At 53.0% G+C, this 22,800-nt stretch overlaps 2 protein-coding genes across 9 annotated transcripts in view; one reads left to right on the forward strand and one right to left on the reverse strand.

The window, feature by feature from the left end:
* Positions 1-2,245, reverse strand: part of SEPTIN2 (septin 2) — a 32,843-nt gene extending 30,598 nt beyond the window's left edge. For 2 of the 6 annotated variants that reach the window (XM_007502415.3, XM_007502412.3), the window contains exon 1: positions 1,990-2,245. The gene's annotated coding sequence lies outside the window, so the exon portion shown is untranslated. Of the gene's footprint in view, positions 1-1,173; positions 1,376-1,625; positions 1,745-1,989 lie in introns of those variants that run through there. The other 4 variants (XM_007502413.2, XM_007502411.2, XM_007502414.3 and 1 more) reach the window with 2 other exon arrangements.
* Positions 1,593-22,800, forward strand: part of HDLBP (high density lipoprotein binding protein) — an 84,389-nt gene continuing 63,181 nt past the window's right edge. Inside the window, exons 1-2 of one of the 3 annotated variants that reach the window (XM_056808611.1) lie at positions 1,593-1,732; positions 1,994-2,068. The gene's annotated coding sequence lies outside the window, so the exon portion shown is untranslated. Of the gene's footprint in view, positions 1,755-1,818; positions 2,069-22,800 lie in introns of those variants that run through there. The other 2 variants (XM_056808609.1, XM_056808612.1) reach the window with 2 other exon arrangements.

The raw sequence follows: 22,800 nt of genomic DNA on the forward strand, positions 1-22,800 counted from the left end.
ACAGTCCTAATCTTTGATAACCAAGAGTTGTAGCTATTTCTTCTTCTGTCCTCTATGTGAACTGTGATGAGGGGAAAAACCCTGCTGACAAATCAGAAAAGGGATTTTTTAAATGGTCAGAAATAATCTAAGGTTTCTGATAACACTTTCAATCCTAGAGCCCCTGAAAATTCATAAAATCCCCCCCCAAAAGCCTTAAAGTCATTTAAAAGTGGTCATTCTTAAGATAAGGAGATAATGGAATGCATATATCTTTTTAAACGAAGACCTCAAAACAAATTTTGGTAAAATAAAAAATAAGAGCTGTGGTATATTTCTTGATACAGAAAACTGGTAGTTCAGGCAGTATCCCCTCCTACATAGAGGTTCACTTCATCCACTCTGTAACTCAAAATGCTAGCCTCCTGGTCTTCCTCCTCCAACCTAAAGCTCAGTAGCTGGCTCACAGTACTCCTCTTCAACCCAAACTTTGGCCTTTTACTCGAAAACTTCAATAATATGTGCCGTGTCCCTTTGAACCTTTGACTTTCCATTTTCTTAAGTTCCCACAACCTGTTTCAGTACCTTCATGCATCCCAAACTCAGAAAACACAAATTCTTATCCTTCCCACTCCCGCTCCTTCTAAATCAAATGCCGCCCCCCCCCCCCCCCAGTCTTTCCACCTCCCTGCACGGAGCCAGGCCACTAGCCCCATCTTGGCTTATATTGACCCATCAGATACCCCCTGACAGCGGCTTCCTAGTCCTCCGCTATTCCTAGGGTCCCCCTATTCTGATCGGCTGACACCACACTGTCCGACCGCGGTACGCCCACTGTTTCCTCTAGACTATTTTTGGCCTCGCACCGCGCCTCAAGCTTTCCTGCCTGTCTGCATCCAGTCCGTCCGTCTAGGCGTCTCTCTCAGCAGCCCGTGAGTCTGCAGCACAGCCCGGGCGCTTCACGAGTGCTCCCCAGGAGAGGCATTCAGAGTTCCCCGCTCACTGACGCCTTTGCCGCACAGCTCCGGGACCATTCTCCACCGAGGCCTCGTGTGTCCGGGGACAGCCTCTCTTTGGGCCGGGACCCTTCCGCGGTGTCGGTCGCCTTCTAGTCCCGGGTCCCTCCAATGCCCAGCCCCCTCCGGTGGGTCCCACAAACCCGCCCACAATTCGCGGCACACCCCGATCCCTCACCCCTAAGTCACAGCTAGGTTCCTCTGGCTGCCCGGGGTCGGTCCAGGAGGGACACAAGGGCTGAGTCGGCCGCTGCCTCCGACGGGCCCTCGAGCCATGGAAGACCCTAAACAGGTCTAGGCTCGCAGACATCCCGCGGGGATGGGCTCCGGGGCACCCAACAGGAACCAAAGTCCCACGCGGGGCACAAGGAACAAGGGCGGCTTCCCCGCCCCCACTCTCGGCCGTAACCGATTGTGAGAAAAGGGGGCGAGGGAGGGGCCGGAAGTTGCTCCCAGCCACCCCTCCCCCACCCAGGGCCCCCTCGGCCCCTCCCCAGGGCCCCCTCGTCGACCCCCGAGCAAGTAGAGCCGGACTGGGCTGGGCCCAGGCGGCCTCGACCCGCGACCGCTCTGGGAAGAGAAGTGGGGCCGGCGTGGAGGAGCCGCAGGCGGCCCGAGGGTCTCACTCACCGCGCGGGATCAAGTCAAAGAGCTTAGGAACAACCAGCAAAGCGGTGGATGGCTATCTGACCCAGCCCAGCTGCGGGCGCGAGCGCGCAGACACACGCACGTCCGACGTACGGATGCACGCAAGCGCGCGTACGGCCTTCCTAGCCCAAGCCCCGCCCGTCAACCTCCCCTCCCTCCCTCTCTGTCCCGCCCTTTTCCCCCCTTCCCAGGAAGAGGTAGGCGGCCCCGTGCGCAGGCGCGGGCCACGCGGTTTCCCTCCGCTTCTCCCCCTTTGCTTCCTGCCCCCCGCGCAGGCGCCGTGCCCCTCCCGCGGTAGCTGGCCATAAAGAGGCTTGGGGGTCAAGCGTAGCCTCTTCTCCTTTACCAAGATGGCGGCTCGCTCCTGCTTCGACACAGCCCCCACCGTATGAGCTGGATCTCCCTGCGCTGAGAGAGCAGAGAAGGTAACTCCAGGGGAGCAGAGGAGAGAGGAGGCCGACGCCTCCGCTCGGGGCTCCGATGGACTGCTTTTCGGAGGGGACGGGCAAGGAGGCCAGGGGACGGCCGGAGTGGGGCGCTCCGGCCGGCTGCTGCCTCCTCCAGGAACATGGCGGCAGCAGCGAGCCGGCCCTACGCTCAGGGGGGCGGGGGGCGCCGGGCGGGGCCTCTCTAGCCGCGGCTGCGGCGCGCTCTGTGGCCAGAGGCCGGCTGCCATTGGCCCGGGCCGGTCACGTGGCGGCGGCGGGGTCTCTAGGCCCCTCTCCAGTCGGTCTAGGCGCTCCCTTGGGGACCCTGGGGGCGGGGACACCCCTCCGGGCCTCAGTTTCCACCTCTGAGGCTGACTCAGTGGCTGCTGGGCTTGAGCTATGCTTCAAAGTCCCCTCCCAGCTTCGGTGTCCCCATTTGGGAAATGGGGTCTCGAGGGTGTCTTGGGGGCCGTGGTGTGGGGCCGGGCCCTCTCCCTGGGCCCTCAGCAGCTGGAGTAGCAACAATAAAGAGAACTGGGAACACAGCTTACTGTCACGAGCTTGAACTGTCACGTCCCGGGTGCTGTGCCAGGCACCGGGGCCTCCCATAGTATTACCCCCGTTCTACAGTCGGGGAAACTGAACCCAGCAGGTCTGGGCTCTTCTTCGGCTCCCCACAGCGAGTTGGTATCCCAGCCAGATACCCCATGTGGGAGAGGGCACGGGAGAGAGATCAGAGCATGTAATAGACATGCGAGCCTTAAAGCACTGGTGAATGTCATCGGAGAATGTTAGGCGGGTCACACCTGTCAGCCTTAAAAAGCTGGTTCCAGAGGTCAGAACACGTAATAGGTATGTCAGCCTCAAAGTGCTCATTAATGTCACCCGCTCTGGTGGGTTCCAGAAGCCAGGGGTATGTGCAGGTGCTCAGTCTGAAGACTTAAAGCACTGGTTAATATCTTTTGCTCTGGTATTTTTCAGAGGGTGGCCCCGCCCCCCTTACCTCTAGGCTGAGCATGCTCAGGGGCCTCCATTTGGATTTCCTCCTTTTTGGGGTTCCTTATTAAAAACGTTCAGGTAAGGAGTGTTGTGCTTCCCATGTTGGCTACCCTTGGACATCTCAATCTGTAGCCCTGGGAGGTTGTGGTGTGGCCTTTGGCCTCCTGGACTGGGGGGCTGTTACTGCTTGGCTCATCCTAGTCCTGCTACTTGCACTCTGCTTTGGCTCATCTAGGTTTCCACCCAAATAGTTCCTATCTTTCTTTTTGCAGTGGGGAGGAGGGGGGTCTTCCTGGGCTTGCAGCAGTCCGAGTAGGCAGGCCAGCGGAACTCCGCAGCCCTGGGGCTGAGGGCAGGCTGCAGCCGCCATGCCTGGCAGCCTGTTCCTCCAGGACACTCTGCTGTTCAGCAGCCACTCGGCTCGCTCTCTGGCCTTCGAAAGAGCTCCTGGGATGGTTTCTCTTTTCTCCTTTCTGTGGTCTTTGAGGCGTGGCCCTGGCAGTGGTCGGGACCCTGTTAAACAGTGGGAATCAGTGAGCCGAGCCCGCCAAGTGCCCAGCATGCACAGGGGCTAGCTCATGGCCTGATGGGCACACTATGGGTGCAGAAAAGCCTGGACCCCATAGCTGGGAAATGGGCATTAGGAAGCACCGACAAAGGGGGAGGTCAGGAGGTGCAGCAGCTGGGGAGAGATGTGGGAAGGGGCGTTGAATGCCAAGCACAGGGCTTGCTCTTTGGTCCTGGAGGCAGCAGGGCCACTGGAGTTGACCAAGTTGGGGAGACCCGCCCTTTGGGTGCATTGATGGATTGGAGGATGGATGGAGTGGGGAGAGACTGAGGCACGAGGTGGCGGCGTAGATGCCCCAGAGGGGAAGTCGGGCCGTGGTGCCATGTTGAACATCGGGCCGGGGAGGAGACGGTGAGCAGTGCCAGAGGCTGGTGCTCAGTGGGGGAGGAAGAATGAGCTGGGATTTGGACCTGTGAAGTTCAAGATGCCTGTGGGACGTCCGGGTCAGCAGCCAGATTGGGCTGGGATCAGTGGGCTCGAGAGTCGTCAGCGTGGACAGGAAGCTGCTGAGATCAGCCAGAGAAGGGAAGAGGGTCCAGGCCAGAACCCTGGGGGACACCTCCAGTGAGAGGCTCCAGGGAAGGACACGAGAGTGGATGGAAGAGAGGACCAGACCAGGGAGGAGAGCGCATGCGCGGGCCCCACGGGCTCCGAGGGTCCGAGAGCTTGGAGAGAAGGAAGTGAGAAAAGGCCTTTGCAAGGAGCCGCGGCGGCTCTCCAGGCCAGGAGGGGCTCCTCCTCTCATCTCCAGCCCAGGCCGGTCTTGGCCTTCTCTCTGGGCAGGGCTTCCGCTCTCGCCCGCTCCCTGCCAGCCTGTGGTGGAGGCAGCCTCACTCCCTGACTGCCTTTGGAATTTCAGTCTGACTCTTGCCGGTAGTCATCCTCCTCACCGGCCCTTTCCTTTTTCCTAGGGACGCTTCTTATTGTAAAAGCTGATGTTATTAGAGGAGTTAGGTGGCTCAGTGGGCAGAGAGCGAGGCCTGGAGTCAGGAGATCCTGGGTTCAAGTCTGGTGGCAGATGCTTCCTGGCCATGTGACCCTGGGCAAGTCCCATGACCCCCATCACTTAGCACTACTGCTCCTCTGCCTTAGAACCGATGCTTAGCATCGATTCTAGGACAGAAGGTGAGGAGTGAAGAAGGAAAATGAGCATTGGCCCATGGCCCGGCGGCGGCGGCACTCTTTCTCCCATGGCCGCACTCCCCTGATGCGCGACGGTCTCCTCGTTCTGGGCCCTCCCCACCCCTGCTGCCGCCCAGGGCCCGCAGACTTGTGAAGCTTCTCCCCCTCACCGGCCGTCCTCCGGGCTCTGCCCCTCTGAGTCTGCATCTTCAGGGCCTCTCCAGTGCCCAAGCCGGAGAGCCCTTGGCTGGGTGGTGCCCACTGCCCCAGGCCAGGCTCCCTACGCAGCCAGGCCTAGTCTTCCCTGCCTGGCACCGCGGATTCTGCCTGTTTGGAACTGGGCGTCTCAGACAACTTTCAAACGTGGCGTGCCCAGAACTCCCTGCCTTCCCCCACCCCGGTGCTTCTGTCGAGGCCATCCTGTGTCCTCGCTCCCAGTTACCCACAGATGGCCAAGTCTGGACATCCCTCCTCTTGACCCATCTCCCCTGGATTCCCCTTGCCCCCTCAGGGCCCCCCAGTGCTAGGACCTTCTCTGTGGCAGGGCTCGTCCTCGTACCCCTCCGACCCCAACTCCAGAGCCTGCCAGGTCTAATAGAAGCCCCTGTGGGGCTTTCAGAGGCCTCCCAGCCAGGCTGGCAAGAACACTGGGCCCCCAGCTCTGGGCCCTTCCCCTGCTGGAGCCTCCATCCCGTGCCCTCTGGGAGCTGCTCGAGGGCACGCTATGGCCCAGCGTGTGGTAGCAGCTGGCCTGCCTGCTCTAAGGCCTCTAATCCGAGTGTATCCCAACACACCGTCCCGACAGCACCTGAGAGGGTTGGCATCGCCTCTGGGATGTGACCCAGGCCTCCCTGCACACCCGCTTGTCTTCCTGCTGACCGGAAGCCCTCTGGGGCTGCAGAGATCCTGCCTTCCTCCTGCCTACCAGAAGCCCTCCGGGGCGGCAGGGATCCTGCCCTCCTCCTGCTGACCAGAAGCCCTCCAGGGCGGCAGGGATCCTGCCTTCCTCCTGCTGACCGGAAGCCCTCTGGGGCTGCAGGGATCCTGCCTTCCTCCTGCTGACCGGAAGCCCTCTGGGGCTGCAGGGATCCTGCCCTCCTCCTGCTGACCAGAAGCCCTCCGGGGCGGCAGGGATCCTGCCCTCCTCCTGCTGACCAGAAGCCCTCTGGGGCTGCAGGGATCCTGCCTTCTTTTGGGGCTGCAGGGATCCTGCCTTCCTCCTGCTGACCGGAAGCCCTCCGGGGGCCAGGCTCCGACTGCTCAGTCTAAAGCTAGTACGTCTTACCTGCTGTGGTGGGTGCGGGTTCGAGTGCTTCGCAGTGAAACGAAATAAATTTCGGCTTCCCAAGTACTTGTCTTGCTGTTTGTGATTCCTGCCTGCATTACCTTCCCCTCGCGGAAGGGCCCGGCTGGCTGTTGGAGAGAGCTTGTCGGCAGGAGGGCTGCCTGGCTGGCCCTGGACCTCTCGAGAAACAGCCCGGCAGCTTTGAGGGGTCTCTCTGGAGCCTTGACCCCGGGGGATCGCGCTTTGGGACGGCAGCTGCTCTGGGGCTCGCCGTGATGCTTTGCAGGGCCGGAGGGGGCGAGCCTCAGGCCGGGCACAGAGCCCGCGTCCAGTTGGGCAGTGCCGCATTGGAAGCAGGTGCGCCGACCCTTAGGCCAGTTCTTGGGTGGCCCTGCCGGGCAGCCCCTTGCCCATGCGCCAGCTGCTCACAGGCTGGATGAGAGGAATGTCCCGAGCCTGGACCTTCCCCCCTGACCCGGGGGCCCCTCGGGGGTGAGGAAGCCCAGGGCGGCCCCGGCACGCGTCCTCTCGAGGCTGGGGGCCTCTTCCACAGTCAGGTCAAGTCTCTGGAATTTCTTCTCAGAATCGTGTTTTTAAGTACTTGGGATTAGAAAGGAAACCAGCTCCAACCCGACCCTGACCTTCCGTCTTGGGATCCGTACCGTGATTGGTTCCAAGGCCGAAGAGCTGCAAGGGCTGGGCTGAGGGGGGAAGTGACTTGCCCAGGGTCACCCAGCTAGGAAGTGTCTGAGGCCAGATTGGAACCCTGCACTGCCCGCCTCTGGGCCTGGCTCTGTCCCCAGAGCTACCTCCCTGCCCCCAAAATAGGTCTTTGTAAGACGGAAGTCGCTGGCCCTTGGCCTGGATCGCTTCTCGGGTTCGTAGAGGCTTTGGGCCCGTCTTCCTCTTGGTGGTTGTAGCGCTCCCGCCTGCGAGCCGGGGCCCTTCCCTGCCCCAGCTCTGCCCACAGGCTTCCCAAGAGTGCAAGAGGGGCCCCGAGGGCCTGGACCCCGAGTCTGTGGCTCGGGGACAGCCCTGGGGAGTGGCCCTGGGGTGGGGCGGGGGCCTCCCGCCGAGGGTCAGCCCCGTTGGCTCGGGGCGGCCGTCCCTGCCGGCTCCGTCTTTGGACGTTCACGGTGGAGAGAAGCCAGAGTCTGGCCTGGGGCTCGGGGGCCGGGCATGGGCCGGACTTGCCTCGGACGCTCGCTCGGGACTCCATCTCGGGGCGGCTCCCGGCCTCAGCTCTGGGGGAACGCAGTGGGGCCATGGAGCCCCGAAACACGGCAGCCCCCCACGATGGGAAGAAAAGGACCCCTGAAGAGCCGAGGCTGAACCCGGGCCGTCTCTGAGAGCCCGGCAGGGCAGCGCCTTCTTGGCCACTCATCGATCCTTAGCCCTCCGTGGGGACAGAGTGCTCCTGATCTCAGCAACCTTTTGTTGTCCCCATTTTACTTCCAGGGCGGGACCAGGCCACGGGCCCAGGATCTCTCACCGACGAGCCATCTGGGGATTCGAACTCAGACCTTGCCAACTCCAGGCCCAGCACGGTCCTCTCCTCCCTGATGCACCAACCCTCCGTCCTCTGGGTAGATTCAGTTTGCCTTCCTTCGCCTGCGAGCGGCCCCTCGTCGCCCACCCTCACCCACACAAGCAGCCTTTCGTCGGGCCTCGGCAAGCCCAGAAGGGCGCCTGGAAGGACCCAGAGATGCCCGGCCACAGCCCTGGGCCTGGGGCGTTTGGCATCCATTCTCGGGGCCGCCTGCCCCCCTCTTCCCTCCCTTTCTCCTGGCCCGGGACGGTGGTGCGTGCAGGGCCGTAACAGGACAGTAACAGGCTGGTGCCCTCCAGGAACCCCCAGGCTGTGCGTGAGGACCTGATCTGGGTTCTGGTCCTCTGCTGCCCCCCAAGGAAGGCCGGACTGCCTTCTGCCTCCCCCCCCCCCAGGCCGGTCACAGGACTCCTCCTCCTCCTCCTCCTCCTCCTCCTCCTCCTCCTCCTCCTCCTCCTCTGGGGCTCCTTTTGTGCTCCAGTTGTGGAATTCCGGCTTTCTCTTGTGATTGAGAGCAAGGCTCATGCCTGTCTTTTTAACTGCTTGAAGTTTGGGTTAGTTTCCTTTGTTTCTGATACCCCAGAGATTCCTTCCCTCCCTCCCAAGAGCATAAGGGAAGTGACTTGCACAGGGTCACACAGACAGTCTGAGGCCGGACTGATCCCAGGACCTCCCGGCCTAGGCCTGCTTCTCCACCCCCCAATCCATCATTTTCCACTTTGTTCTTGTTGGTTTTATTTGCACAAAAAAGGTTCCTTTGAGGAAAGTCTCTCTTGTAACTGGAGCTGCGCAGCAGGATGTGATGGTCCCTGTGCTGAGCTCCCTGTTGCTCACCAGCTCCGGAGGCCGGAGGCGGCTCCTCGCTGGGCTATTCTAGCCCTTCTTGGGGACTGGACCGAGTGACCTTTCGAGGTTCGGTTCTGGGCGCCCCTTTTCTCTGGGGTCTCAGCTCAGCTCTCCCCTTGAAGGCTTTGGCGGTCCAGACGGATCCCGGCCCTGTTCCTCACGGCTGGTTCCCAGCCTGGAAAAGCTCTTGACTTTTCCGGGGATTCGCCTCCTGCCGAGGGCAGACCAAGGAAGCGCCGGGGGGCTTCTCGGGCCGGGGATCCCTCTCCCCGCGCTCTGCGGCCCGCCACGTTCGAGGGGTTCCTGCGGTCGGAGAACGTGCCCGGCTGCCCGACGCTGCGAGAGCCTGACCGCGTCGGCTCCCCTCTGGGCAGCTCTCCGGTCCAGGGAAGGGGCGGGTGCTTTGGCAGTGCCGGCCCGCTGGGGGGGTCCCCCGAGACCTCTCAGGCTGGCGGAGAGACCCCACTGTGGGCTAAGAAATGGCCTGCTCGGCGGGACCAGAGCGAGCCGGACGCCGTCTGGGTTTGGGCGCCGCTTTAAGCTCCGCAGAGCTCTCGTTTCTCGCTTGACCCTCACGGCGGCTGTTCGTCCGTTTGACAGAGGAGGAAAGGGGGGTCCCCCGGTGTTCTGGGGAGGCCGCTTCCAGGCCGGGGCGCCTCCTCTCCCCCAGGAGCCCTCGGGCCTCCGCCTGCCCGGGACACGGGGGCACCTGGCAGCCTGGAAGGAGGCGCCTCCTCTGTGGGGATACAGAGACAAAAGACAACGCCCTCCTTTCTCCTGGGGGGAGGAAGGCCAAACTCCCCCCCCCCCCCCGGGGCGTGTGTCCTCCAGAAGGGGGAGCATCGCTCTGGGCAGTGAGAAGGCTTGGCGGGAGCCTCGGGTGCTCCCCCAGGCCCTGGGCAGCCTCGCATGCCCCAACGAGCTGTGGGGGCCGCTTTGTTTCTGAGGCCCCCTGTGACCCAGCGTGCCCCCCTCCCCTTCTTGGGGCGCAGGTGGCAGAGGGGGTGCCGGGATCCCAACGTCCGTGGAATGGCGGGGCGGGACCTGGGCTCGGGGGATTCAGGAGGCGCGGTTACCATGGTGACAGCCAGGGATGGGAAGGGCTGAAGTGGGGCCTCGTGCTGGGGTCCAAGCTGGGCAGGGCCTGCAGGGCCTTTGGGCGCCCAGCGGGTAGAGCCCTGGACGCGGGCAGGGGACCCGTCTCAGCCTCCGCTTCCTGCTCTGTCCAGTGGGGCGAGAGTGGCCCCTGCTGGTCAGACGAGAGTTATTTATAGAAGCGCTTTGCGAAGGGGCGGCTGCCCCGCGTGCTGCTCTCTTGGGGCCTCCGTGTGACGCGCGCCCCAAAGTCCGGCGGCTCCCCTCCCCCCCCGCCGGGGCCGGAGAGAGCTCTTCGGGGAAGGTGGGCCCGAGCCGGCGCCTCTGCCGCCTCGTCTCCTCGTCCACAGGCGGGCTGGGCCGGCCGCTTCCCCTCGTCTCAGGCTCGGGATGGCACGAGCCCAGGAGGGGGCTGCCCTCCTGTTTGGACGGGTCCGGCTGGGTGTGACCGCAGCAAGTTCCTCAACGTTCCTGGGCTTCCGGCGTCTCGGAGAGGCTCCCCGTCCCCAGGTCTGGGGTCCTCCTTGCTGGACGGCAGGCCCCGCATTGGGGCCCCCCCTGAGGACATGGGGGGGCTGGGCGGCGGGGATGGGGGGAGGGGGCCAGGAGGCCCCGTCATTTCCGCGTCGCGCCGCCGCAGGATCTGATGGGCTGTGAGGGGGCAGCCCCGAGCCTTTGGGGGAGGAGGTCCTCGGGGTCCGCGTGCAGCAGGCCAAGGGGCTCAGACCAAGTGGAGGCCGGCGTTAGCGGGGGGAGGGAGAGTCTCTTTGGGCCCGAGACTTTGGCTCGGCTCGTGGCTCCAGCTAGGGGTGCATCGGCCGGTAACGGGGTCGGCGCACCCCGGCTCTCTTAGAGCCTGCTTTGCTCTCGGTAATACTTCGGATTTTTGGGGAGTATCTCCTGGGGATGGGGGTGCAGCCGGCCCTGAGATGTGTCCCTGGGACCTCGATGCCAGTGAGCTCCCCAGAAGCAAAGACTGCTTCCTTCTGAAACGTTTCTGTGTCCCCGCGGCCAGCCGCCTCCCGTGACGGGCGCCCCCAGGCCCCTGGGAGCCCCGGAAGGTGCATGAAGAGGGGAGTGACTTAGACGCGGCTTGTGGAGGGCAGATTGCCGAGAGGCCCCGACTTGGGCCAGGGGAGAGGGGCTGAGCCCCGGGAGGGCTCTGGGCCCGGAGCAGGCCGAACGCCCAGTGGAGGTCCTGCTCCCAGGAGACGGGAGGCTCCGTGGCAGCTGCGCCCGCCCTGGCAAACCTCCCCGTTGGCAACCGCTCGCCGCCTGGGGAGGGCAGCCGGCGGTGGGAAGGTTGCTACAACACGCGGCCTCCGGGGAGCCGGCAGAGGCCCGGCCCGAAGGAGGAGGGACAAACCTTCCTGGCGCACCTCGAAGCTCAGGCCTGCCACGGCCACGCCGGAAGCCCCCGAGACCCACGTGCAGGCGACTTGGGCTCCCCCGCCACTTGTTGGCCCAGGAGGGAGCTCCCCTCCCCGCTGATGCCCTGCTCCCTTGGCGGGTCTCCCAGGAAGCCGGGTGACCCGGGCTTCAGCCGGAGCAGCTCAGGGCCGGCTTGCTTTCCAGCTCTCGGGAAGAGCCTCCAGGTGAGGGGACCCCCCTGATGTCACCCCGGGGGCAGGGATCGGGCTCCGTCCCGCTTTTCTGAGAGCCGGTGCTCGGCCGCCGCCTCAGTGGCCACGGAGAGGGCTGCTCGTCTCGGAGGAAAGAAGGCCTGAGAAGGCTGCGGGGAGCTCCAGATCTCCCCCGAGGCACCCCTGGAGTCATCTGACCTGTGGAGCGGCCCGGCCCGGCCCGTGCCTGGAGACGAAGCCAGAGGAGTCAGGAAGGCCCCGAGCCTCCTCCCAAACCAGCGGGCCGGAAGCTGTGGACCCTTGTAGGCGCCTCAGGAGGTCTGGGGAAGCGGAGGCCGGCCGGCCGGCTCCTGCCGCCTCGGTCCCTGGCCAGGGGCTGCCCTTCCAGGGCTTACGGCATCAGCCTCCGGAGTTGTGCTCGTGAGCCCGGCGTTGGGGAGAAGAGCGTCCCCGAGGCCGCGCGGGCAGCCTTGCCGGCTCTTGGGCCTGCCTGGCGGGCGCTCTCCGCGAGGATGGATGTGGGGGCCGGCGAGGGGGCAGCGTGGCCGGGACACGGAGCATGGCTCGGGCTGGCCAGCCGGCAGGCCCTTAGAGGGTTAGCGAGGAAGCGGCTTCGTGCCTGGGCCTTTGTCCCATTTGAATGTGTCCGAGGGAAACCTCTCGGGCTTGGCCTTGGCTGCGGTGCAGGAGGCTCTCGGGAGCCCAGAGGCAGGGATGTGGTCCACCAGGAGCCCAGCAACCCCCTGACTTGTAGCCCCCAGGTCAGTGCGCCTGAAGGGGGCGCCCTCAGCTTTGAGCTTGTCCCGGAGCCTCCTCCAGGGCCTCCCTTTTGTCCCAGGGTGGGCTCCTCATTTCTCTGTTGCCATCCAAAGCCAGTCCCCTCCCCTCCCTGTCCTTCGCCCCAGCCTCCATTCTCAGGCCCTCCGCCTTGTCCATCTTGTGTGGTTGGCTGGGGGAGGGGGGGGCAGTGGCCGGAGCAGAGTTGTGGCCCGCTGACCGTCCTTCCTTAGAGAGCTTTGCGGACCACTTCATGGTTCTGTGCTGGGTCTGCCCGCAGCCTTGAGAAAGTGGCCAAGAGCTGCAGAAAAGCGTTCTGGGGTTCCTCGGGGGTTGTCGCCGCCTCTTCTCTGCCATGGCCGCCGAGACGCTCTTGACCTCAGCCCCACTTCCTAGGAGAGCCGCCTTCCGTCTCGGGGCCCTCCGCGGCCTGCCATCTGAGTGGCTGAGCCTGCCGGGGGGGGGGGGGGGGGTCCTGCTTGCAGTGTTCACTGGGAAAAGCACACGGGCAGGAGCTGGCCAGAAAAGCCCCTCTAGGGAAGGAGAGGCCTTGAGGGCCGTCCCAGGACGGAGCGCTGGTCGCCTGCACACTGACCCCAGGAGCCATGGAGAGGCAGGATGAGGGCCGAGTGGATTGGCTTGTGGGAGGAGGCCCAGACTGGAATAAGAGGGAAAGATCGGGCCTGGCCCAAGGGGCGACCCTGGGACCAAAGAGAGACTCCCATCCGCTGGGATCGGCCCTCCCACCTTGAGGTCTGTGGTTAGTCCGAGACTGGGGAGACTGGCCAGGGATGCTTCCAGCTAAGTAAACCGTCGTTCAGCCTTCGTGGGTAGGAGTTGGGGGCTTCTCGATTCCTGGGCCCCCTCCCAGGCCTGTCTTTAGGCGCCCTCTTACCCGGCACAGGCGCACGTCGGGCGAGGCCGGCGCTCGGTGGATGCGCTTCCCCTCCTTTCCCAGGCCTTTGCCAGCCCCCAGAGGGTGAGTAGAACTATTTTTGTTCGGACCTTCCTTTCCTTTCTCTTGGCTCTCTTTGGATGCTCGCAGGCACGGTGCAGCGGCCTGTGTCCAGCCCTCTGGGCCTCGCTCCCAGCTGTTCTCTCCTGCACGAACAGGTCCTCAGTCCGCTTCCGGCACGTGTCCCCTGGGCCCCCCCTCCTTCCATGTGCCTTCCTCTAATCTCTAGGCATTTAGGACATTTTTCTCCCCTGACTGTAGGTAGTTTTGATTTCTTCTGAAAACTGCCTGTGGATACCCTTTGACCATTAACCGTCGGGGAACGGCCCCCCTTGCTTTGGCGTCTCCTCCGCTCATGGCTGCTAGCTGCCTTTTTCCACCCTCCCCTTCTGTCCTGGAGTCCGGCCTGGGTCTGGTTCCAAGGCAGAAGAGCGGCCAGGGCTAGACCATGGGGGTGTTAACTGGACAAAACACAGAACTATTAAATAGCCCAAATCACTCTTTAATCAAGGGCAAAAGGGGTGCAGCGCCAGAGCTGCACCGCCCAGAGTGGGAGGACTGAACTCTGGCCGCCCTGGCCACTGACCCCTGGGAAATGCCAAACTAGAAGGACAATTTCCAAGAGCCATTAAAGTTGGGGAGCTTAAATGCCTTTCTAGATGACCGGGGTCTTAGGGTGATTGACTTTACTATGGTAAGAAGGGAAAGTGAGGCAGGAATAATAGTGAGAATTACAGTGGACACAAAAGGGAAAGACTCAGCCCAGAGCTGGGCCACCTGGGTGATGGACTTTTTAGCCTAGGGGGAGAAATCATTGGGACAAAAGATGGGATTAGCTACTCCCACCCAAACTACCAGGATGTCCATTGTCTGGGGAAGTAGGCCCTTCCCTCAGGGGCAAAACTCTCCAGCGACAAGGTCAAAACCTGGAGTTTCTACCTCCCAACTTTCTAGATTGGAATTACACCTTGACACTGGGTGAAGTGACTTGCCCAGAGTCACCCAGTTGGGAAGTATCTGAGGCCAGATTTGAACCTGGGACCTCCCGCCTCTGGGCCTGACTTTCCATCCACTGAGCCACCCAGTGCCCTCAGTAAGTTGCATTTCTATACACAACTGAGCATGTATCTTTCCTCTTTGAACCAATTCCAATGAGAGTGAGGTTCAAGCATTGCACCCTCCCCCCCCCCATTTTCCCCTCCACTATAAAGACTCTTTCTTGTACACTTCTTATTTATTAAAGACTCTTTACTTAGGTTGTCTTATAATGAACACCAAGTTGATTCCAAGTCAGAAGAGGGTATGGGCTAGGTAATGGGAGTTAAATGACTTGCCTAGGGTCAAACAGCTAGGCAAAGGCTGAGGTCATATTTGAACCCAAGACCTCCTCACTCCAGACCTGGCATTCTATCCATTGAACCACCTAACTGCCCCTACATCTCTTTTACATAAGAAAAAAATTACCCCTTTCTACCTCTCCCTTCTTTCATTATTCTTTTTTCTTACCCCTTTGGGTTTTTTTTTAAGATTCTTTTAATATAATCTGTTCAAACCCTTGCCCTTCCTGTCTATGTAAATACCTTCTCACTGCCCTAATGATAGCATTCTTAGGAATTACATGTATCATTCTCCCATGCTGTTATGTAAGCAGTTTAACTTTATCAAGACCCTTAGGGTGACTCTTTCATGTTTATCTTCTTAGTGCTTCTCTTGATTATTGTGTTTAAATGTCATTTTCTGTTCAGCTCAGGTCTTTTTGTCAGGAATGCTTGAGAGACTATTTCATTAAATATACATTTCCCATCTTGAAGAATTATATTCAGGTTTGCTGGGTAGGTTATTCTTGGTTGTAATCTTAGCTCTGTAATATCATAATCCAAGCTTTCCACTTCTTTGAGGTGGAAGCCATTAAATCGTGTGTGATCTTGTCTGTGACTTCACAGTATTTGCATTGTTTCTTTCTGGCTGTTTGAAGTACTTTCTCTTTGACTAGGAAGCTCTGGAATTTGATTGTAATATTTCTGGGAGTTTTTATTTTAGAATCTATCAGGAAGTGATTGGTGGATTCTTTCAATATTTATTTTACCTTCTGAATCTAAGAAATCAAGGTAGTTTTCCATGATAATTTCCTGAAATATGATGTCTACACTCATTCTTTGATCATAGCTTTCAGGTAGTTTAATAATTCTTAAATTATCTATTCTCATTCTATTTTCCAGGTCAATTGTTTATTCTATTAGATATTTCACATTTTGAGAAAATAATTTCCATTTGCCCAATTCTAGTTTTTAAAGACTTCTTTTCTTCTGTGAATTTTTGTGCCTCTTTTGCCATCAGACTGATTCTGTTTTGTTTTTTTTTTAATGTTACTATCTTCAGGATTTTTTTGTACCTTTTATCAAATTAATTTCCTTTTTCCCCCTTTATTTTTTCTGTTACATATAGACATAGTTTTTGACATTTAAAAATTCACACTTCCTCCTTATCCTTTTCCCCCCCAAAGGTAGTGAATAGTTTAATATAGGTTATACTCACATATAATACATATTTCCATATTGCTCATGTCATTATAGAAGCTACATATACACATACAATAGAAGTCTCATGAAGGAAATATAGTTGAAGGTGGCATGTTTTGATCTGCACTCAGACTCCAACAGATCTTTCTTTGGCTGTGGATAGTATTTTCATCATGAGTCCCTTGTGATTATCTTTGAGGCCTGCTTTGCTAATAATGAATTAGTTCATCACAGTTGATCATCATATAATATTTCTGTTTCCATGTTGTTCTCCTGGTTGTGCTTACTTCCTTTTGCATTAATTCAAATGTCTCTGCAGATTTTTCTGAACTCATCCCGTTCATTGTTCCTTATGGTACATTAGTATTCCATTAAACCATATACCACAACTTATTCATGCATTCTCCAAATGAGGGACAGCCCCTCAGTTTCCAACTTTTTGCCACTCCAAAAAGAGCTGATAAAAATATTTTGGTGTAGGTAGGTCCTTTTCCCTTATCTCTGTTCTCTTTGGAATACCGACCTAGCAGTGGTATTGGTGGATCAAGGGTAGACATAGTTTTGTAGCCCTTTGAGCTTGATTCCATATTGTTATCCAGAATGACTGTATCTATTCACAGTTCCACCAACAGTGTATTAGTGTTCCAATTTTCCCGCATCTTCTACAACATTTATTATTTTCCTTTTTGGTCATGTTAGCCAATCTGGTAGGCATAAGGTGGTATCTTTAGAGTTGTTTTATTTGGCCTTTCTTTAATCAGTAGTGATGTGGAGCATTTTTTTCATATGACTATGGATAGTTTTAATTTCTTCCTCTGAAAACTTCCCTTCTATATGTTTTGACCATTTTTCAGTTGGGGAATGCTTTGCATTCTTATAAATTTGACTCCACTTTCTATATGTTTGAAAAATGAGGTTTTTGTCAGAGCTACTTTAAGATTTTTTTCCCCAAATTTGATGTTTCCCTTCTAATCTTGTTTGCATTGATTTTATTTTTTATAAAATCATTTAAATTTAATGTAATCAAAATTATATATTTCATTTTTCAAATTGTTCTTTGCATCTTATTTCTTTGATCATAAATTCTTCCCTTTTCCATAAGTCTGACAGGTAAACTTTTCCATGTCACCCTCATTTGTTTATGGTGGTACTCCTTATTTCTAGATCAAGCATCCATTTTGACTTTGTCCTGGATAATGATGTGAGATGTTGGTCCATGCCTGATCTTTGATATACTGCTTTCTAATTTTCCCAGCAGTTTTTGTCAAACAGTGAGTTCTTTCCCCAAAAGCTTGGATCTTTAGGTTTATAGGATGCCAAGTTGCTATGGACATTAATTGTTATGTGTTAATTGCCTCATCTATTCCACTGATCCACCGCTCTGTTTCTTAGGTGGTACCAGATTATTTTGATGATTACTGTTTTACAGTATAGTTTGATATCTGATATAGCCAGGCCTCCTTCCTTCATTAAAAAAAAATTTAATTTCCTTGATATTTTTTGATAATGTTTTTTCCCAGATGAACTTTGTTGTTGTTTGATTGGTGTGGCACTGAATTGGTAAATTAATTTAGGTAGAATTGCATTTTTACTATATTGGCCTGGCCTATCCATGAGCAATTAATGTATTTTTAGTTGCATAAGTAAGTCTGACCTCATTTGTGTGAAGAATATTTTGTAATTGTGTTCATATAGTTGCTGGGTTTGTTTTGGTAGGTGTATCCTAGGTATTTTATATTATCTAGATTTATTTTGGATGGAATTTCCTTTTCTATCTTGCTTTTGTATTTTGTTGGTAGTAAATGGAAATGCTGAAGATTTATGTGGGTTTATGTATGCTGTAACTTTGCTGAAGTTGTTAATTATTTCTATTAGTTTTTTTGGTTGAATCTTTATATCTCCAAAGAGTGATAATTTTGTTTCTTCATTGCCTATTCTCATTCCTTCAGTATCTTTTTCTGCTCTTATTGCTATTTTGAGCATTTCTAGTATAATATCAAATAAGAGTGATGATAATGTGCATCCTTTCTTTACAGCTGATCTTATTGGGAAGGGTCTTCATTTGTCCCCATTACAGAAAATGTTGATGGTTTTAGATAGATTCCACTTGTCACTTTGAGGAAGGTTCCATTTATTCCAATACTTTCTAATGTTTTTATAATAAATAGGTATTGTACTTTGTCAAAAGCTTTTCCTACATCTATTGAAATAATCCTATGGTTTCTGTTAGTTTTGTAATTGATATGGTCAATTATGCTGGTGGTTTCCCTAATATTGAATCATCTCTGCATTCCTGGTATAAAATCCACCTGGTTGTGGCATATGATTCTTGTGATATAGCATTGTAATCTCCTTGCTAGTATTTTATTTAAAATTTTTGCATCCACGCTCTTTAGGGTAATTTTGTTCTATAGTTTTCTTTCTCTGTTTTAGTTCTTCCTGGTTTAGGTATCAATATCATATTTGTATCATTAAAAAAGTTTGGAAGGATTCCCTCTTTTCATATTTTTCTGAATGGTTTAAATAGTATTAGAGTTCGTTCTTTGAATGCTTGGTAGAATTCACTTGTGAATCCATCCGGCCCTGGGGGTCTTTTTCTTTTTTTCTTTCTTAGATCTCTTTTCTTTTATTTAAAAAAAATATTTTTTTTTCCATGGTTACATGATTCTTGTTCTCTCCCTCTCCTCTTCCCTCCCCTGGGGGTCTTTTACGTTTTCTTTTTTTTTTAAACTCTTACCTTCCTTCTTGGAATCAAAATACTGTGTATTGGTTCCAAGGCAGAAGAGAGGTAAGGGCTAGGTAATGTGGGTGAAGTGACTTGCCCAGGGTCACATAGCTGGGAAGTGTGTCTGAGGCTAGATTTTGAACTCAGGACCTCCTGGTCTCTGGGCCTGGCTCTCAATCCACTGAGCCACCAGGCTGGGGGCCTTTTTCTTAAGGAATTCTTTGATACTTCAATTTCTTTTTCAGTTGATGGGATTAAATATTCTATTTACTGTTTTATTAATCTGGGTAGTTTCCTTTAGATTGTCAGATGTGTTGGCATATAATTGGGCAAAATAACTCCCATTAATTGCTTTAATCTTTTCTTTATTGTTTGTGATTTCACCTTTTTTCATTTTTGATACTGGTAATTTGGTTTTCTTCTTATTTTTTAATCAAATTAACTATTTTATTTTTTCATAAAACCAACTCCTTGCTCTATTTATTAGTCCACTGATTTTCTTACTTTCAATCTTATTAACCTCTCCCTTGATTTTCAGGACTTCCAATTTGATGTTTAGTTAGGAATTAAAAATTTTTTTTTAGTTGCATGTACTCATCTGTTTTTTCTCTATTTTATTAATGTAAGCTTTTATAAATATAAATTTCCCTCTAAGTACTGCTTTCCCTGTGTCCCATGAATTCTGATGTCTTCTTATTGTAATTTTCTTTCATGAAATTGTTGATTGTTTCTATGATTTGTTCTTTGACCCAGTTATTCTTTAGGATAAGATTATTTAGTTTTAAATTACATTTTAGTCTTTTTGTTGCCCTTTGTTGAGTGTGATTTTTTTTTATTGCATTCTAGTCTGAAAAGTATGCATTTAATATTTCTGCTTTTCTATGTTTGGGTTGAGATTTTTATGCCCTATTATGTGGTCACTTTTTGAGAAGGTGCCATGTGTGGCTAAGAAAAAGGTTTATGCCTTTCTTTTCCCATTAAGTTTGCCCCAGAGCTCTTATATCCAATTTTTCTAAAGTTCTGTTTACCTCCTTAACTTCTTTCTTGTTCAAATTTTGGTTGCATTTTATCTATTTCTGAGAAAGGGGAAGGTTGAGGTCATATTTTACTATCTGAAATTTCCTCCTGTAACTCTTAACTTTTCCTTTAGGAATCTGGATGCTATGCTATTCGGTCCAATACTGATATTTTTAATTATTTATGGTGCCTTTTATCATGATGTAAATTTCTTTCCTTATCTCTTTTGATTAGATCAGTTTTTTCTTTTGCTTTGTCTGAGATCATGATTGCTACCCCTGCTTTTTTTACTTTAGGTGAGGCATAGTAGATTCTGCTCCAGCCTCTTAAGTTTGCTCTGTGTGTCACTCCCTATTTCTTATAGACAACATATTGTGGAATTCTGGTTGTTAATCCACTCTGCTATCATTTCAGTTTTCTGGATGAGTCCATCCCATTCACATTCACAGTTATGATCACTAATTTTGGGTTTCCCTCCATCTTATTTTTCTCCTGTTTATTCTTCCCTCTCTACCTTGTTTCCTTCAAGAGTAAAGTATGGTTCTATAGCTGACTAAATGTGGGTGTTATTTCCACTTTGAGCTAGTTTCAAAGAACATATGGTTCAAATCCCCCATTTCCCCCTCCACTGTATTTGCCTCTTCTACCCCTGTTAGTGAGAGCTAGTTTATCTCCTTCTATATTTCTTTTTCTCTCAATGTGTTCCTCTTTCCAATCTTTTTTTTTATATTAATCCATCTTATTTAGCTTCCTTTCTTCTTTCTGTTTATGCTCCTTTTCATCATTCTAAAAGTGATAAAGTTCTTAAGTATCTTAGGTACTTTTGTTATCTTGCATACTTTGAGTGCCTTACCTTTTCAAGTATCATAGATATCTTAATTATTTTAGCTGTCACCTTTCTAGATATGAATGTACTTAATTCAACCCTATCAAAAACCTTTAAGTTGTCACTCTACCTTTTTATGCTTTTTTTTTTTGAGTGTCAGATTTGCTCATCAGATTTTCTTTTCACTTCTGTTTTTTTGGTCAGGAAAGCCTGAATTTTCTCTATTTAATATAAATTTCTATTCCTTTGAGGATTATGCTCAGTTTTGCTAGTTATACAATTCTAGATTGTAGTCCTAGATCTATTGCCTTATAGAATATCATAATCTAGGCCTTCTGATCCTTTAACATAGAAGCTTCTAGGCCCTGGGTAATTCTGACTGACTGCTCAGTATTTGAATTGTTTCCTTCTGGCAGCTTGTTGTACTTTTTCCCTTAGCGTGGGAGTTCTGGAATTTGACTATAATAGTCCTGGAGTGTGTGTTTGGGGAGAGGGGGTCTCTTTTTAAGAGATTCTCTCAATTTATATTTTTCACTCTTTGAGGATATCGGGGCAGTTTTTCCCGATATGGATTTCTTGTATTATAGTATCCAGGCTCCTTTTTTAATCGCGGGTTTCAGGTATTTTGATGATTCTTAGATTATCTTTCTTGGTTCTTCAAATTTATAAATATTTTCACGTTTGGTTAATTTTCCAGTGACATATTTTAGATTTTCTTCTTTTTTTTATGTTTTGATTTTGTCTTTTTTTTTTTTAATTTTTTATTTCATTCGCTTCTTTTTGTCCAATTCTAATCTTTAGGGAGTTATTTTCTTTAGTTTTTGTATTTCCTTTTCTGTTTAGTCAATCCTACTCTAAAAATTTTTCTTCTCTTTTTTTTTAGACTCCTTTCCATCTGGTCCCTTTGGTTCCTTAGGAAGTTGTTGTTTTTTTTCCAAGTTAATTTTGTGCCTCACTTGCCTTTTGGCCTATTCTAGTTTTTAGGGAGTTGATTTCTTCAGTGAATTTTCTTCCAGCTGTTGAGTTTTTCTGTCAATTCTCTTATACGGTTTTAAAACTTCTTTTAAAGTTCTTCCAGAAGTTCTTTTGGGTTCTGACATCTGTTCACCATTTTCATTGAGGCTCCACATGTTTCCTTTTTGCATTGTTGTCCTCTTCTGAGTTTGTATTTTGGTCTTCTTTGTTACTCAAACAACTTTGTACGGTGAGAATTTTTTTTCTTTTGCTCATCTTTCTAGCTATTTCCCCCACTTGTTACCTAATATATCTGTTGAGGTTCTTTTCTGTTCCTGAGGTAGAGGGTGCGCTACTCCAAGTTTGTAGAGTACTCGTCTATGGTACTTGGAGTGGGCCAGCTACCCTTGTTCCTCATTACGTGTCTGTCGAGGAGGCGGTACTGCTGGCTTGCCATAGGGAGGTTTGCAGCTATTTGGCCAACTGTATTCAGCACCCCATTTAATAGTTCCATCAGTGTTTTCTGGATTGGTCTGGTCCCCACTCTGCAGCTTCCCTGCTGATGCCACGTGTCCTGGGCTGGGCAGGTCCCCTGCTCTGGGTTCCACAACCTTAGGCACTCTGTTCCCTTGCAGCTCCAAGGCTCTGCTACCACGTGGGAGGATGGTCCTGAGTTCCAGCTCCCCTCCCTGCTCCTGGGCCTTCTATACCTGCGTGGAGTGGCTTGGGTGGGTCTCGTTCCCATCTGCAGCTTCATTGTCTCTGGCAATGCTTGTTGGGCTGCTCCAAGTTCTGCTCGTCCTCTGTCAGGATGTGGAAGGATCAAAGGAGCAGAGCTTTCTTTACTCCACCATCTTAGCTCCCAGCATACATCCCCAAACATGATTTTTACACGAGACATACACCCATCCGAGCCGCTGTTAATTCTATTTTCATAATTTTCTTGCATCACCCTCATTCTTTTTCCAGTTTTTCCTCTATCACTCTAACCTCTTTAATTCTTCTAGGAATTCTTGTGGTCTTGGTACCAATTAGTATTTTTCTTTGAGGCCTTTTTGGTAGTTATATTGTTGCTTTTTTCTGAAGTTTTGTTTTGGTCCTCTCTGCCACCAAAGTAGCTTTTTATGGTCAAATTCTTTTTCTGTTTGTTTGCTCATTTTCCCCACCTATTTCTTCACGTTTAACTTCATTTGATGAGCTTTGCCCTCCTGGCACCGGGAGGCCCTATCCCAAGCTTCAAGCTTTTTCATGCTCCTATTTTCAGAGCTAGTTCTAGAGGTCTGAAAGTAGTTGGCGCTTCCAAGACGATGTGATCCTGGGATATACGTGGTCACTACTGGTCTGTGCTCTGGGCTTTGCCCAGGAAAGGTCCCTGATCTCCTGTGGCCACAAATGGGGGCTCTCCTCTTGACCCTTGGAACTGTGACCAGGACTTCTGCCCCCTCGTGACTGACTCCCATGAGGCCTCTCCGCACTGGGACGGCATCCTAGAGCTTTCCAGGGTCAATCGAGGTGCCAGGCAGCACCCGCTGTCCCCAGTGCCAGCCCAGAGGTCCCCTGGAGTCTCTTTGTGAGCAGTTGTCTAGGCCCTTCCCCTCTTCTGGCCGCTGCCACTTTGTGGGTGGGCTCTGGACAGGCCTCCCCCCGGGGCCACAGTCAGAAAATGGTCTTATTCTGACTCTGTGGATCTGTGGAAGTTGTGTGGAGGGCAATCTGCGTCTTCAGAAGGTGCTTCACCATCATCTCCTGACCACTTGCACGCTAGGGGGGGGCAGATGGCAGAACCTGGATTCATCCGGTGGCTCTAGAGGAGATGAGGCTGAGGCCCGGCAGCCAGAGCGAAGGGGGTGGAAGCGAGGGCCCTGCTGCCCAGCCCCTTGGACGCACTTCTTCAGGGAGACCTGGAGCG

Source organism: Monodelphis domestica, chromosome 8 (assembly GCF_027887165.1).
Source record: "Monodelphis domestica isolate mMonDom1 chromosome 8, mMonDom1.pri, whole genome shotgun sequence".
Classification (NCBI taxonomy): Eukaryota; Metazoa; Chordata; class Mammalia; order Didelphimorphia; family Didelphidae; genus Monodelphis; species Monodelphis domestica.